Source organism: Salarias fasciatus, chromosome 7 (assembly GCF_902148845.1).
Source record: "Salarias fasciatus chromosome 7, fSalaFa1.1, whole genome shotgun sequence".
NCBI lineage: Eukaryota > Metazoa > Chordata > Actinopteri > Blenniiformes > Blenniidae > Salarias > Salarias fasciatus.
Window position 1 is genome coordinate 11240514 of NC_043751.1, and position 16440 is coordinate 11256953.

General features: G+C 41.3%; 5 non-coding genes across 5 annotated transcripts; all 5 read left to right on the forward strand.

Moving 5' to 3' along the window:
- Positions 1-7422: 7422 nt before the first annotated feature.
- On the forward strand, positions 7423-7563 carry LOC115392627 (U4 spliceosomal RNA). The gene has a single exon (XR_003931874.1). It is a non-coding gene; the product is annotated as a U4 spliceosomal RNA (small nuclear RNA).
- Positions 7564-8358: 795 nt separating this feature from the next.
- On the forward strand, positions 8359-8499 carry LOC115392622 (U4 spliceosomal RNA). Its single transcript, XR_003931870.1, has one exon. It is a non-coding gene; the product is annotated as a U4 spliceosomal RNA (small nuclear RNA).
- Positions 8500-9101: 602 nt separating this feature from the next.
- LOC115392630 (U4 spliceosomal RNA) lies at positions 9102-9242 on the forward strand. Its single transcript, XR_003931877.1, has one exon. It is a non-coding gene; the product is annotated as a U4 spliceosomal RNA (small nuclear RNA).
- A 770-nt stretch (positions 9243-10012) lies between these two features.
- LOC115392621 (U4 spliceosomal RNA) lies at positions 10013-10153 on the forward strand. The gene has a single exon (XR_003931869.1). It is a non-coding gene; the product is annotated as a U4 spliceosomal RNA (small nuclear RNA).
- Positions 10154-11063: 910 nt separating this feature from the next.
- LOC115392635 (U4 spliceosomal RNA) lies at positions 11064-11199 on the forward strand. Its single transcript, XR_003931882.1, has one exon. It is a non-coding gene; the product is annotated as a U4 spliceosomal RNA (small nuclear RNA).
- The last annotated feature ends 5241 nt before the right edge of the window (positions 11200-16440 follow it).

Below are 16440 nucleotides of genomic sequence, written 5' to 3' on the forward strand. Positions count from 1 at the left end.
AAGTCATGTGAAATTTTAATGTTCATGTTAATTTGTTCAACAAAAGGCAATAGTTATGACAATGACCATTCATGTATGCAGTTATTCATTTATTCATTCATAACTGAAAACAACAGTGATCAAACAAAATTTGGGTTGAGGCAAATAAGGTGAAATTTTAAGTTTCATGTTCATTTGTTCAATAAAAGGCAATAGTTATGAAAATGACCATTCATGTATGCAGTCGTTCATTTATTCATTCATAACTGAAAACAACAGTGATCTAACAAAATCTGCATGGAAAACATATTTACAATATATAGGTCTAAAATACAGTCCTCAGGCACTACACAACATGCTAATCCTCACTATCTGCATCAGGACAGTTGTCGTCTTCCCTCTCCTCGATTTCCTTAGTGTTTGTACAGTTGCGACACCTGCACAGATCTGTGCAACAGAATTTGCCAAAATGTTGAAGTAACCCTTTAAAATAGAATATAAGGCTGGGCACAGATGAGTTAGAAGAGGAAACACACCTAGGAGCCATCTACATCGAGAGCAGCAGGTCGCCCATGGCAACCAGGGCTCCTGCACAGGACACCCAGAGGAGACGGGGGAGTGATCCCCAAATCTCCACCAAGAACCCACAGCACAGCAGTCTGGCAGCCACAAGTGAGCCCCGCTGCCGATGTAGAGGACTCCCTCAGAGGAAACACTTGAAAATAACAATAGGTAAAAACATAAAAACTTGAGACTAAAAAAGTCTAAATGAGGCTAAAATATAGAGTAGAGCACAAGCATTATAAAATATTAATAGGGTAATGAATAAATACAACATAAATAAGATCAATAAACCAGATAAATAAGTAACATGATACCAAATCAAGACTAAAATAAAAATAAATATCAGTTAAAAGCTAGACCAAAAAGGTGGGTCTTGAGCCTGCTCTTAAAAATGTGAACATTGTCCGCGTCCCTGAGCTTTCGCGGCAAGTCGTTCCAGAGTTCAAGACCATAGAACTTGAAAGATACCTCACCCTGAGTCTTTAAGTTAACATGAAGTATTTGGAGGAGACACTTGCCACAGGAGCGCAGCGTCCACAGAGGCTGATAGGGTAAAAGCAGATCTGAAAGCTAAGAAGGCTCAAGACCATTAAGACACTTAAAAACCATTAAGAGAACCTTAAAATCAATCCTGAGAGACACGGGGAGCCAATGCAGCGATTTTAAAACTGGTGTAATGTCGGCCCGCTTTCTCGTCCTCGTCAGGACACGAGCTGCTGAATTTTGTAAAAGTTTTAAACCTTTAATGCTCTGCTTCGGAAGACCAGAAAGCAGGCCATTGCAAGTCAATACGACTGGCAATAAAAGCATGCATTAGCGTCTCCGTGTTGGCCCGAGAGAGAATAGGGCGGACTCTGGCTATGTTTTTTAAGTGATAAAAACCAACTCTGCTGATGTTCTTAATGTGTTGGATAAAATTCAGCTCAGAATCGAAGATCACACCCAGATTTTTCACTTGTGGTGATGGTTTAATATAAAAATTCTTGTAGTTTAGGTAAAATGTGGCACTGGCAACAGGAAAAGGGTAGCACACACTCTGTCAGCATAGATAAGATGCTCTCAGTCAGCATTCTGGAGAATGCAGGCAAGTCACTCATCCTGCTGAGTCAACTTAAGCTTCCTGTGCAGTTCAAGACAACATTTAACAGTGAATGCATTTAGCAATGATAATCAAACAGAATATTTCCAACAGGAGGTGTTACTGTCCATCAGGCTTGAAAAGCTTAGATTTTCTCTTCATGGTTCCCCAAATTTGTTTAAGACTTGGAGACCTCTCTTAAATTACATTGAATCATTGACATCCATGCCTGATCGTGATGACTGAGCCCTCCCTTCATTTTGTTTTATTTATTTTATTACTTATTTATTCCGATTAATTAATTTGATTTTTTTAATGTCATTTAGCTATTTTTGTTGTTTTTCTTTTGTTTTTGTATTTGTTGTATATTCTGTGTTGTGTACATTGGGACAATACACATTCATTGAGAACCTCTCTCCTTTGGGGTGGGGTAGTGGGTGGGTGGATGTTTAAAAATATTGGAAAAAATGATATTCTGGAAGTTCTGTCCATCACACTATCATATGTTGTATTGAAATTGCTTCCAATAAAGATAGTGAATTTAAAAAAAAGTACTCTGTAATGATCATCCTGCCCCCATCCTGCCCCCAGCCAGGGAGGAATTATGTTTTTTTTTTTTTGCAAGAATTCTGTAAGACATTCCGTAAGTCACGTCGAATTGTGCCTCATACTTCCCTCTATTAAGCCAAATTGTGTGTTGAAGGGAAATGTACTTTGTTTTGCGTGTTTTCAACGCCTGAAGACTGCCCAGGGTGCAGAAACGTTGCGCGGCAAAACTCGCGATTTGACTTTCACTTTCATTTTTGCCATATTTGCACTCCTTATTTCAATTTGTGCCTTATACCAGCCTTTTCCCCGTGATTTTTCTGATAATTCGGCCTGGTTCAATATGGCAAATAATAATGAGGAATGAACCGTGTTTCACTGCTGAAAGCGCCGTGGCCTGTGTGCTTTTTTGACGCTCAGCTGGAGCACGGTGTGTAATGTTTGCTGGCGTTTATGGAAGCAGTGCGTTAACGTGACCAGCCCTAAAATATATATATTTTAAGAAGTAACAAGCTTTTTGGGAAAATATAAGGAGTAGAAACTACCAGTATTTAGATTCAAAATGTAGGGAGTAAAAGTAAAAAGTTGTCAGAAAAATAAATACTTCTAAAAGTAAAAAGTACCTGAAAATTTTACTTAAGTACAGTGACGAAGTATTTGTACTTCGTTACTTGCCATCACTGGGGCCGACTGCCAGTGCAAGTTGACGGGTGCGTGGATTTTTCGCTGGGAACACTCGCCGCCGCCCGCCCCGTCATCGCTCGCCGTCCGCCACTCAAGATTGAGCGACAATCGCGTCATTACATTGACTTTGTATGTAATCTCATCGCACGAAAAATTTGCGTCGCATTCGGTGGGAACACACCGTTAGAGTCATTTTTAAAATATGCTTGAGAATAGGCAACTTTGTGAGGGTTTCCAGCTACCACAGTGCCAAATAGTGACCATCTACAACAAAGACTAACAGAAATTATGTTCACTCACTTATTGAAAGGGATTGATTGTGTGCCTCTCGTTTCAGTCAAAATGTGTTCGAGAGTAAAAAAAAAAATCATTTGGAGCTCTTTAAATGAATATCTAGTCCAAATATGAATGAGATGGCCCATCATCCTACCAATGATTTGCAATTTTTTTGGAAACTTACTTGCAGGCCACCAAGGATGAGCAACGATAGGCCTGATTTGTAAGATTACAGGTCGGGGCGAGCTGGGGGTTAAATTCCTCAAATTAGTAACAATTCTTACTACACAAGACATTATCACACTATCTACACATAATAGACATAGAGCACTGAAGTTGTTTTTTTTTTTTTTTGGTCACTGTTACGACCACGGCTCTTAAAGGAGGAAGGAAGTAACATAAAACCCAGATGTTGCAGGTAAACAGAGGTGTTTAATAAATGAAAGGGCAACAGAAACTAAGGGATGCCAAAGTCAAACATAACACCAAATGAACAACCACAAAGTGCTGCAAACAGTGATACCTAACTAATAATAAAACAGAACAAACTAACCAAACGGCCACAAAACTGCAAACGCAGTTCAACAAAACTCAAGACCGAATGCAGAGATCAGTTTGCTACTGCCGAGCCAGACGAGCAAGGAGAGACAGGTCACTGATCAGACAGAGCCTCTCCAGAATGATCCTCCCGCGAAGCTTTTGAAGAGGAGGCTCCTCCCATGGCCACCCATGATTGGAGGATGGCGTGCTCTCCCAGATGGTCTGGTGCTCCAGTCAATTATTCAATAATCACCTCCATGCCTGAGAGCCTGAAGGTGAAGCAGAGGGAGAGAAACAGCCACACCTGCGCACACACACACCACAAACAATACGACAGAAGCCGTAACACCCCTCCCCATAAAACAGGGGTGGGGAACCCTGGTCCTGGAGGGCCGCAGCCCTGCATGTTTTCCATGTCTCCCTGCTTCAACACAGCTGATTGCAATGAGGCTCGTTATCTGGCTTTCTGCTGGACTTGGCCATGAATCTTGATTTGATTCAGGTGTGTTGAAGTAGGGAGACATGGAAAACATGCAGGGCTGCGGCCCTCCAGGACCAGGGTTTCCCACCCCTGCCTTAAAAGAACAACCCCTGGTTGTTATACAAAACAAATGCACAATCACAGCAGAGGTGTACACATTTTCAAAGTCTGGACCGGGCATATGCCAAGATGTTTTTACCCCTTGTGCCGTATTACCAGGTTGACCCTACACAATCAAGGCCCGGTGCAGCAGCCGTTGGTTATACATGCGGGCATGGGACCTGAGCGGGTCACGGTTGGTGAACACGGCAACCGGCCAGGGATTTGCTCCAACCCACACCTCAGAAATGCTGGATTGCACTGGTAGAGCAGGAGCGGGTGGTTAACATCAGATTTTGGAGCATGACTTTGAGCGGGCCCGACGCTGAACAAAAACGGGAAACTGTGTATGAGGCCACCGACGTCACGCTGCTGGTCAGGTGACAGGTGATTCAGTGCCAGGGGAAACTGCTGCAGTATTTCAGAATTTGGGAGACGAGCTCCCTGAAAAGCAGAATGGCGCACAACTAAGTCCTCTAGAGGACATTGGGAGTCTGCCACCATCGAAACACATGCGCCCGGGGAAAAAGGTCCTGTGCTAATGGAGCGCGTCGGGATGACAGCAGCAGTCTCATCCTCCAACTTGATGGGGGAGTCTGGCTTCTTCTCAGTCTTGACCGAAACTGTAAATTCTGACATGAGAAAAGTGTTAAACAGGGGCACAATGTCGTCTTCTTTGTCTTTCTTTGCCTGAGCTCTGGTACTCACACAGGCCGGGAATAACTCGGAATCTGGTTGCTCAGTGGTACTGGACTCGCGGTACTTGGGCACATCCAGCATCTCTGAGGTGTGGGTTGGAGCAAATCCCTGGCCGGTTGCCGTGTTCACCAACCACGACCTGCTCAGGTCCCATGCCCGCATGTATAACCAACGGCTGCTGCACCGGGCCTTGGGGGGGAGAACCGAGAATACGGCGACGGCCGTAACAGTCACAATTAGTCACAATTAGGGCAAACTGTGTCATTTAGGTATTTGTTTTCTTTATTTCAAGATGCAATAAATGATAATAGATCACATATTGTACTTCACGCATGTGCGCAAGTGCATGGAAGCACACGCCTGACAGCGCCAATGACGTATAGAATTACTAGACCGCTCGCTGCTCGGCGGACAGCAGCGGCGCCATGGCAAATCGGCGCTGACTTCCGGTAGTGGCAGGAAGCTGTGGGGCGCTATGTAATCCAGTGTTAATACACAGACTTCAAGGCTTGCTTGTCATCACTGATGGGACAATATGTGTTATGTTATGGCTTTTACTGTTAGCAGACAGTAAAATCTCTGTCCTAGGCATGCTGTCATGGCAATCACAGCGCTGTTTAGCCCTCACAGACAAGAAAAAACAAAGCATGTTTTTAGTTGACGGATGCTGACTTTCAATCTCAATAACTCTTACACAAAACGTCAGTAACTTACAAAGGGCGCCTGCATCCCATCGTTGTCAGGTGGACTACATGCTACAAGCTCATTTTTATAAAAAGAATCTGTCTATCAAGAATCAGAAACAATATTAATTTCTATAAGCAGCCGGTCCTGCTGTGGGGTTAAGGGACCGTCTACAACAGGGGTGGGGAACCCTGGTCCTGGAGGGCCGCAAACCTGCATGTTTTCCATGTCTCCCTACTTCAACACACCTGAATCGAATCAAGATTCATGGCCAAGTCCAGCAGAAAGCCAGATAACGAGCCTCATTGCAATCAGCTGTGTTGAAGCAGGGAGACATGGAAAACATGCAGGTTTGCGGCCCTCCAGGACCAGGGTTCCCCACCCCTGGTTTACAATTTACAAGACGCTGCAACAGTGAAGATCAACACACACACAAAAAAAAAAAAACTAACACAAAAAAAGAAAACGTAATACCACCAGTGGGATTCACTGCAGTGTCACCATAATCACCACAACCTTCATTTGTCTCCTATCAAATTTATTGGATATGGCGTTTGTCTTCACTGTTCCAGCGTCCTGTAAATTCTAGATGGTCCCTTAACTGCTGATTGAAATCAATGTTTCTGCCAAAACAGAAATAATGCCAAATAAAGTGTTTTAAACAATTTTTCTCCAATTCATATTATTCAGTTGGACTTTCACAGCTGCTCAGACCCACATACCTTGGAATGGTTGCTTTTTTCCTCCCACAAAAATGGCGATAAAAAGTTTCTGGAGGAGCAATTCTTGCAGTCAGAACATGCACAGTATTTATGTAATATATTTATGTAATAATGCTTTAATGCTCAATAAAGAACTGAACTGAACTGAATACCTTAACATACACAGAGGTTTTTCAGAGTAAAATGTAAGAGATAAAGTAGTGTAATAAAAAATCAAGTCAATTTAAGCAGTGGGGGTCCATTGAATACAATGGACACTCATTTCTAGAATAATTACAACAGATTGAGTGAAACTGCCAAAGGAAGACAAGAAATGGAAAAAATGAAAGCATGAAACAGTAATTGCAATAAAAATTAAAAGTTTATTCACAGTAAATGAAAAAATGCAAACAATGACATATTAATTGCACATTCCGTAGTCACAGGTTACACTTGTCTTTGTGACTTCTGTTTCAGAGGAGATAAATTTAAAAAAAAAAAACTCCTGGGTCTCCTGGCTTGGTGTTCATAATGTATCTCAAGCATTGTGACTTGATTCCAACACAGAAGTTTACTGTACCTTGGTAAATCACGAAAGACAAAGCCACATACCGTGCTGGAGTCCCACTCTGAATCCGCTTTTTGCCCCTACCGGAAGTCAGCTGCGATTTGCCATCTCTCAGGGGGCAGTGAGCGGTCTAGTAATTCTATACGTAATTGGACAGCGCAGTCAGACCATACAAAATGTTGTGCTTTTTATTTGGCAACCTCGGGAACTCACCTATGATTGGCTCTGGAACCCAGCAGTGTGATGGTTTAGCCCCACCCACCAAAGTTGTTTTATCCCAGAGCAACTCGATTCGAAAAAAAAAAAAACTTGACAAAAACTTTGTCGATGGAGACAACAGCTTTTTTAAAGGAAATGTTTCTTCAATGATAGGTATCGCCTCATTTTGTATTGCACGAAGATCACAGATGAAGGGAGGAAGGCTGTCTGTTCATTCAAGAAGACATATTTGAAATCATGCGTCCACCCATGACACAGAGGTGTGTTCCCAGAAACAGTCCTCTGTCTCTGCTGAGGGTGTGTCATCTTTGCGCAGTGGCAGTATCGTAGCCTATGAGGTTTATCCGAGGCGCGATTATTGCTAGTTGAAAACTTTACCCAATACCCCGCCTTGACAACTTGAAATATAGTCGGCAATGGCAATTTTTGACGGTCTCTGAGGAGACTGATGTATGTGTGAATGAGAACCTCTGCAGATTTTCATTATTATATATCTGTAATAACCTCTCAGTGCTCATCTGTGATTGCCTGGTTTGTTTTCTGAAGGAAGTATTCAGGACTTTGTTTTAATAAAATATTACATCAGAATTAAAGCATTTTTAGGTTTGTTTCATTTTAAAGCCACATCTAACACAACACTGTACTATGGGGAAAAACATAATTCTGTAGTCTCAGTATTTATACTCAAACTCCAAATAAATTAAACAAAAAAGTGGAATTTAAGAGAAATCAAGTATGAAAAAGTTGATTTCCTTTTGATGGCCTCCTCAGCAGGTAAGTGAAACAGCTCTTACTTCAACATTTGATTTTCTGCTTTAGTTTGAAGGAATTAATGGGAGAACTGGGTCTGTTTGTTCTTCCTGACAAGAGTCTCAAAGTCTGGAGTTTTAGTAGACAAAGCTCATTGAGCAGTGCGTTTTGTGAGGGTTCAGCAGAGCAGAGAAGAAACACTAACAGAGAAAGGTGAAGCTGTGCTCAACATAGAGCTGCACCACAACTAAAAGAGAAATTTTCAACCTGCGTTGAAAAAAACTAGATCTCCTGCAGTTCTCCATGCTGAGTGAGATGATCAGAACAAACACTTTGAGTCTTCTTCTGTGGCAGTGGTTCCCAACCTTGAGTCTGGGGACGAGGAGGGCCCCACCAGGGGGGGCTAGCGCGATATTTGAAGTTTTTGGTCCACCCGTGACAGAGAGGTGTGTTCCCAGAAACAGTCCTCTGTCTCTGCTGAGGGTGTGTCATCTTTGCGCAGTGGCAGTATCGTAGCCTATGAGGTTTATCCGAGGCGCGATTATTGCTAGTTGAAAACTTTACCCAATACCCCGCCTTGATGACTTGAGATATAGTCGGCAATGGCAATTTTTGACGGTCTCTCCAGAGACTGGTTTGTTTGTGAATGACAAGATGATGGTTACTGTATTTATGTGGAAATCCTACTGCAGCTTCGTTCTAGTGCTGCCAATATTTTGGATATTCCATTTGTCAGAATTTCGCACAGCATTGTAAATTGCAGTGTATCTTAATGTGTACAGGACAATTCAGCCCCTTCATTCATACTTTCTCTCCTACAGTGACTCTGTAAAGCACTACAACAGACTGTTCTATTCCTTTTTAGATTATTTAGAACATTGCAGTACAGCTCCAAAGCTCAGTGTTGTGCTTACTGACGCGGTCGGAACCTTGTGATCTCTCAGCTTATGTTTTTAGGGAACCTTTAATAACGGCGTAAGGTATTACATCACTTCCTGTTGGAGCAATTTTTTTTTTCTGCAGTTTGTGTTTTCCACAACCATGAAAGCATTTGCAATGTTGTAGGACTGCAGCTGGTTTTGCATTCATTTGTAGTGAAACACTGGATTTGTATTCATGAAGACAGTAGAAGGCTGTCTGTCCGTTCAACAAAAAAATTTGAAGCCATGCGTCCACCCATGACACAGAGGTGTGTTCCCAGAAACAGTCCTCTGTCTCTGCTGAGGATGTGTCATCTTTGCGCAGTGGCAGTATCGTAGCCTATGAGGTTTATCCGAGGCGTGATTATTGCTAGTTGAAAACTTTACCCAATACCCCACCTTGACGACTTGAAATATAGTCGGCAATGGCAATTTTTGACGGTCTCTCAGGAGACTGGCGTGTGTGTGAATGATAACCTTTATTAATTTTGGTTGTTATATATCTGTAATACCCTCTCAGTGCTCATTTGTAATTGCCTGATTTGTTTTCTGAAGGAAGTATTCAGTGCTTTATGACGTCGTAATAAATACTACATCAGAATAAAAGCGTTTTTAGGTTTGTTTGATTTTAAAGCCACATCTAACACAGCACTGTACTATGGAGAAAAAACATTTCTATTTTTTGATGGTTTCTGAGGAGACTGATGTGTGTGTGAATGAGAACCTCTACAAATTTTGATTGTCTGTCTGTAGTACTCTCTTAGTGCTCAGCTGTGACTGCCTGACTTTTGTTTTATGAAGGAAGTGTTAAATACTTTATGATGCTGTAATGAACTATTGCGTCAGATTAAAAGCATTTTTAGGTTTGTTAACTTTTATAGCCACTTTGCCTCCTCTTGTGTGTGGTATCTACATTTAGTTACAAAATAACTTGCCTTGGTGTAACTTGTACATTGTTGGTCTGAGAAATGTCGATCTTTTACCAGGTGAATTGCATCAAATGTCTACCCTGGATGATGCAATAAAACTTCCATTGGTTTCGAAGTAATTAGTACCCATTCACTTTTTGAGAAAAGTTATTCGTATTCTTTCGTATTATGTAACACCAGCACTTTTACTTGTAATTGCTTTTTCTTTGTTTCCAAAGTCATCGTATTAGAAGCCATGCGTCCACCCATGACAGAGAGGTGTGTTACGAGAAACAGTCCTCTGTCTCTGTGTGTCATCTTTGCGCAGTGGCAGTATCGTAGCCTATGAGGTTTATCCGAGGCGTGATTATTGCTAGTTGAAAACTTTACCCAATACCCCGCCTTGCCGACTTGAGATATAGTCGGCAATGGCAATTTTTGACTGTCTCCGAGGAGACTGATGTGTGTGTGAATAACAACGTCATCAAATTGTTAGTTCTGGAAGTTCCTCTCAGTACTGGGTTCTAATTGTCTGATTTAATTTTCTGAAGGAAGCAAGTAATCATTCAGTTGTTCATGACACTGCAACAATATTCCTGTGCTTCTGAGGAAGTTCTGGGATAAACATGCTTTTAGGAGTTTTACCGGATTGTGATGCCTTGCAGCAGTGATTCTCTACCGGTCTGACTTCTGGACCCCTCACCTCTCCTGAATGACAAGCTGTGACCCAAAGCGAGGAACATTTTCCGCTTCTCAATTTCAATCACACTGCAGTGCAGTTTGAACCTGAGAGAGTAGAACAGAGAACCACTGTGTCCCAACAGAAAAAGCAAGTTTCACGATAAACAAGAACAATTTACTAGTGGCAACTCGAGAGGGAAATATTGTCTTTTATGCTCAATTAGTGAAAGAACTCTTGACTTCACTAACTTTGCATTTAACTACAGACTCAACCTTTCAGCAGTGCTTTCACTCACAATAACCAGCCACTCGCTGAAAATGAGTCGGGTCACAGACCAGTTTCCAGTGGGTCAGAGTTCCTTTTCCACCAATTGAGAAACAATGCCCTGCATTATGTAAATACTTTCAGTTGAGTCAATCAGTTTCATTGATGGCTTTTGTGATGATTAACAATGGAATCACGCAATAACATGAAAGCTCATGCAATGTTGTCAGATTGCTTCTAGATTTGCTTTTATTTGTTGCAGTAGTAGTACACAACTGAATTTCTATACATGATGATTGTAGATTGTGATAGTGGAGCTTTTTGTTCATTTTCAGAGTTGTCATGTTTGAAACTATGCCTGCACTGCCGACAAAGAGGTGCGTTACGAGAAACAGTCCTTTTTCTCTGCTGAGGGTGTGTCAGCTTTGCGCAGTGGCAGTATCGTAGCCTATGAGGTTTATCCGAGGTGCGATTATTGCTAGTTGAAAACTTTATCGAATGCCCTGGTGACTTGAAATGTCATCGGCAATGGCAATTTTTAACGGTCTCTGAGGAGACTGACATGTATGTGAGTAAGTTTTTTTCAATTATTAAGTAAATCAAGTGTTTTAATTTCCCATGTTTATTCAGTCATGGTTGATTTTTGTCTGTGTGAAGTTGTTATTCGATATTTCATGATGCGGTAACAGTATTACTATAGGACAAAGGAAATCTTACACATAAGGAAAAACATGGGCGATTGTGGAGTTGAATACCCAACTACGAGCAAATGTTTCCAGGTGATTCGATCCCCTTGAAATGTAATTTTAGTGCTAAAATAATTACTTGTTTCTCACTGGAATTACACAATACCATGAAATCTTACGCGATGCTGTCAGATTGCAGTTGGTTTTGCATTAATTTGTCCTTTTGTAGTCACAGACCAGATTTGTTTTCATGAAATCACAGAATCAAAAGCTATAGTATTAGAGGCCACGCCTACAGTCATGACAAAGAGGTGTGTTGACCAGAGATGGTCCTGTGTTTTGGCTGTGAGTGTGTCTGGTGTGTGCAGTGGCAAACTTTACTCTGCTTTGGCAACTTGAAATATGGTCTCCAGTTGCAATTTCTGACACACTCCACAGAGGCTGCTGTGTGTGGGCATAAATGGAATACAAGTTATAGTAATAGAGAAAACAACTTTAAAATTGTAAAAAATATAGCTGTGGAACTGTAGGGCACAGCTCCTCTCAGTCAGCAGTGAAGCACGTTTTCCTTCAGTAATTATTTTCAGCTACAAACAACTTGCAAATAAAACTCACCTCATGAAAATAAATAAGTCCCCCTAAAGCAGATTTAATCAATGCCTTTGATCGCCGCATGTCTTTGTAGGTGGGGCAATGCCTTTTGATGTGGGTGGCTTTGGTGTGGCCAGTTTGTGAAGCACATCCAATCAAAAGAAGAACAGAGTGGGAAAATCAGAAATGTTGTGTTTTCATGTGTAAATGTTGTGGACTGTCTTCACATTGACAGACAACAGCACTTACATTTGTTGTTACAAGTGAACCGATGTCCTTTATGTATCATTAAAAGTTGCATCTGTCAAGTTATCCATTCAGCAGTTTGGGTAAAATGTTAAACTTGCAATAATCATATGTGAATAAAGTTCACTAAATAAAAAAAAAAAATGAAAATGAAAAACGATGGACAGCTGCAACTACCATGTCATGAAGATGCCAAACCCTCTGTGTGGGTCTGAAAAATGCTAAATAACGGAAATAAAGGAACACTTTTCAAAAGACATTCTAATGTCATGCTTAAAACTTTGACTTTAAGTTTGTCAAAGTTGCATAATTGACTTTCAGATTAAAGTTGATTGTGTTGCAGAGGTTAATGCTCTGGTCTCACAGTGAGAGAATCTGGATTCAAACACTTGCCGGGCCTTTCTGTATGCCATTTGCATGTTCTGTGTGTGTGTGTGGGTTTCTTTCCAGGTACCCCGGCTTCCTCAGACAGTCCAAAAACATGTATGTGAGTGAATTGGTGACTATGAATTGACCCTCGATGTGTGATTGTTTAGTGCTTCTTGTACCTTTAACTGAGTTGACCTTTTTTGCCACTATCCCTCTCCTGTTTACAACGCTTCAATTTCCTGTTTGTAATCTATTGCAGTATAAAACATCTCCAAATAGTTGATTTAAAGACATCTTCAGACTTACTTAGCATTTTGCTTCCACTCAGACTCTTTGAGATATTTCATGGGGGAGTAATTTTTCCTGGTTTTTTTCATATATTTCATTTATGAAAGTGAATAAAATAAAATAGATTCTTCATTCACTTGTCTTTATTTGCGTAATAATTTGCAGTGTCCTCATCAGAACAGCAGGGGTCACTACATGGTTATGTTGAATGGCAGGAGCCTTGTCGTTGGAGACCGAGCCTCTTATTTTATACCTTTCAACAAAGGAAGCTTTAATGTGTCAGAGTGATTGCCAAATTACAAGCTCGCTTTACTCTTTCACAACTCTGACTGCTTGTGTCTTGTTTGCATTTGTTCATAATCGTCACTTGTGATTAAGATTCTTTTTTCAAAAGTGAAAATAACAGTTGCGTCGTCATGTTTGAGCACCCTGTAGAGACTCGTGATTGCAGTGATTAGAAGAAGCGTGGGTTTTTAGGCAATCACAGGGGCGTAGGGTTTAATCAAGGCTCTGTTCTCATTTGGCAGATACGCCCAAAGCTTCTTGCCACCCCATCAACACTTTTACACCCTTGCTGTCATGTGAATGCACTCCATTTTCTCACTTTCCCAGAACGTCCACATTTATAACGGTGACGGGGTTGACCATTCTCCAACCTCTACTTCACTCAACTTTACCTACATTCAGTCCGCTCATTCCCAATTCAAGCATCAGGATATATTCATGGTTTTTGTTCAGACCTATAATCAATCTGGCACTAAATCCATGGGGTCAACAAATGTTGTAATCTTTTTTTTTTTTTTGCATTTCTGATGCTTGTAAAGTCTCACTGTCCAAATGACTCTATTGTGGGGAAAAAGACACAAATGGAGCATTTGGTTTTTTTCCATCGAAGTGAAACGTGATGTACAGTTGCCTCATTTTTTGCATTTATTCTTGATTCAATGCGACCCACAATGCACTTGCTTCTAGTATCTATTGTGCGCTTTCAGGCGAGCATCGATCCGTCCACACCGAATCGAGGACCATAGCTACTGTTGCCTGTGTGTGGTCCTCCTGACCTGCATGTGAACCAGGGTTTGTTTAATATTAGGGAGTAATCATGGCCTCAGATAAATATTATGAGTTTTGTGGGGGGTGTCATCAATTGCACATTTGAAACCTGTCAAACGCTGACCTTTCAGCTTCTTCATTTGTGGGATATGATATGGAGGAGCTGGCTTTGTTCTGTGTGAGCGATAGCTGGAGACATGCCAAACATAAACAAGTAAATTGCACAGCATCACAGGACTAGTTCCTAGGTAACCATGTGACAGTGCCGACAATTGCTATGGAAACCGGTGTATCCCCCCGCTCTCCTCGCTCACACGCTCTCTTCCTCTGCTTCTCAAGTCTTAAGGAAATGTGTTGGAATATTCCCTTTCCTGAGGATTGGTTTTGCTTTCCAGGTTGGACGGTTGTGGAGGAAGACACCGTCACGTCACAGAGCGTAATTTCTCCCTGATTCTGTACGAGAGGGACAATAAATTCAGGCTGGGTTTTAATACCAAAAGATACACATCAGGGAAAACGTGGATCGTGAAAAAATGTCACGTATGTCTGAATTATTAACCCTACTTTTCTGTCATATAATTAGCTGCCCTGCTTTCATGCTTTTCTCCTTACAAGTACAATTATGAAAGCTTCCATTACCATAAACTCCACTACAAATGAAGACATTTTTCAAGATCACAGTAAACAAAAAACTTGTTTGAACAATTTTCCTTAGATCTTTTGTTCAGCAAGCTAATTTGCAATTTGCTTTGCAGCAGGTCTTTTGTTTTGATCCTATTTGTCACAAATCCAGCTACAACTCCATGCTCCAAATGGAAAATCAAGCTTGCCTTCAAAGACCGAGACATCACAGCCCTTTCTATTTTAAAAAAAAAAAAAAAAAGGGAAGCAGGTGCAAAACTAAAAGAGATGCTTTGATTTGTGGCCAATTACGAACCTCCTTGTTGCTTCACCTTCATGTGATACTCCTCTCTCTTCTTATGAGCCGAGCCTAGTGTTCTTGGTTAATAATCAGAAATGTGGTGATCCCATGAATAAACGAAAACCTCAAAAGTTATCAAGATATTCAACACACCCTATTAAACTTGTTCCGATCCCCTAATGCCATTTCGCTCTTAATCGCTGCGTGGTGTACAAGGGGTTGCCCCCAATTAGTTGCCTCCTGTGACACCCTGACACGGCAGGCGTCTGTCGTGATTGTATTTCAGCTTCAATTACTTTGAAACCCCTTCAGACAGGGGTGACTGGTCTCCACTCTTTACTCGCTGTCTTTATCTGTTTTCTTTTCATTGGAAGAGATGGTCTAAGGGTAATGTTATCATAAAGAATAAGAGCGCTCTCAAGTGTAAGCATTGTTGCCGTTTTGTGCGTGTGATTGACAGCCTAGTGCAAATGAAGAAGCTATTTTTAATCTCTACTACATTTTATTTTCTCAACAGTCGTACTTACAACTGGTAATATGGTTTGGATTCAATTTCCATAAATCTTCTGAAGTTTATTTTATGTAATTTGCTCTATGATTCCACATAAATTAAGTCATTTTGGATCCAATATCAGATTTCATTGATGGTAGTTTTAAGTAATTGCCGGATTGATATGTTGCTAGGTAAAACTGACTTAAAGAGAGAAAAAAAAAAAAATCACCCTCTCACCCTTGTAGGGTTGTATCTGTATCATTCTCAAGCTTGGGTCCTCTACCAGAGACCTGGGAGTGTCAGGGTTCCGCGCTGTAGCTTAGCTGTTCCTGTTGCTGTGCTCTTCTGGACTGAGGTTTCAGATGCTATAATAGGAGCTGCTGCAGGAACCATGCCGACTTTCTTCCTCCACATCTGTTCCAGCTGTTCCTTCAACCCTTGGTACTTCTCAGCCTTTTTGTGTTCTTTCTTTCTGATGTTGCTGTCAGCTGGTTTTGCCACATCTATCACGACTGTCCTCTTCTCTTTGTCAACCACAGGATTTTGGCCATGTTGTTCTCAGCCACCTTCAGGGAGATGTCCCACTGGGTCACTGGGACTTTGAGTCCATACTGGGCACAAATGATTCTGTACACTATCTCTGCCTCTTTGTTATTTCTCTCCATGCACACTGATCCTGCTACGATGTACTGGACCCTCTCTTTGGCATCTTTGCACAGCCTGCAACCTGGATCTGATCTACTGTGGCCAAGTCTGGCCTCTATGGTCTTTTAGCTCAGTGTCTGTTCTTTATAGAGTCACAGGAGTGCCATGATAATAGATAAATCTGTAAAAAATTAAGGAAATATGTATGCAAATACAAAGAGGAATGATTAAAAGAATAAAAAAATGGAAATGTAAATGCAAATGCTGCCTGTGCTTTTATTTTTCCTTTTGTTATTGTTTTTTCTTTTGGTATTTCCATTTCCATTTTGCTTATACTTGATATGCCAGATGGCCAGTCAACCCCTGATGTTATCGCATTTGCAAATTGCGTGATGTGTCATTCCTCTCAGGTGATATCATTTCATTTCAGCCACGAGTTAGCGCCTGGCAGGAATCCTGCAATCAGGTATTGACGACTCCCCCATGAATGAAGCCATTCAACCAA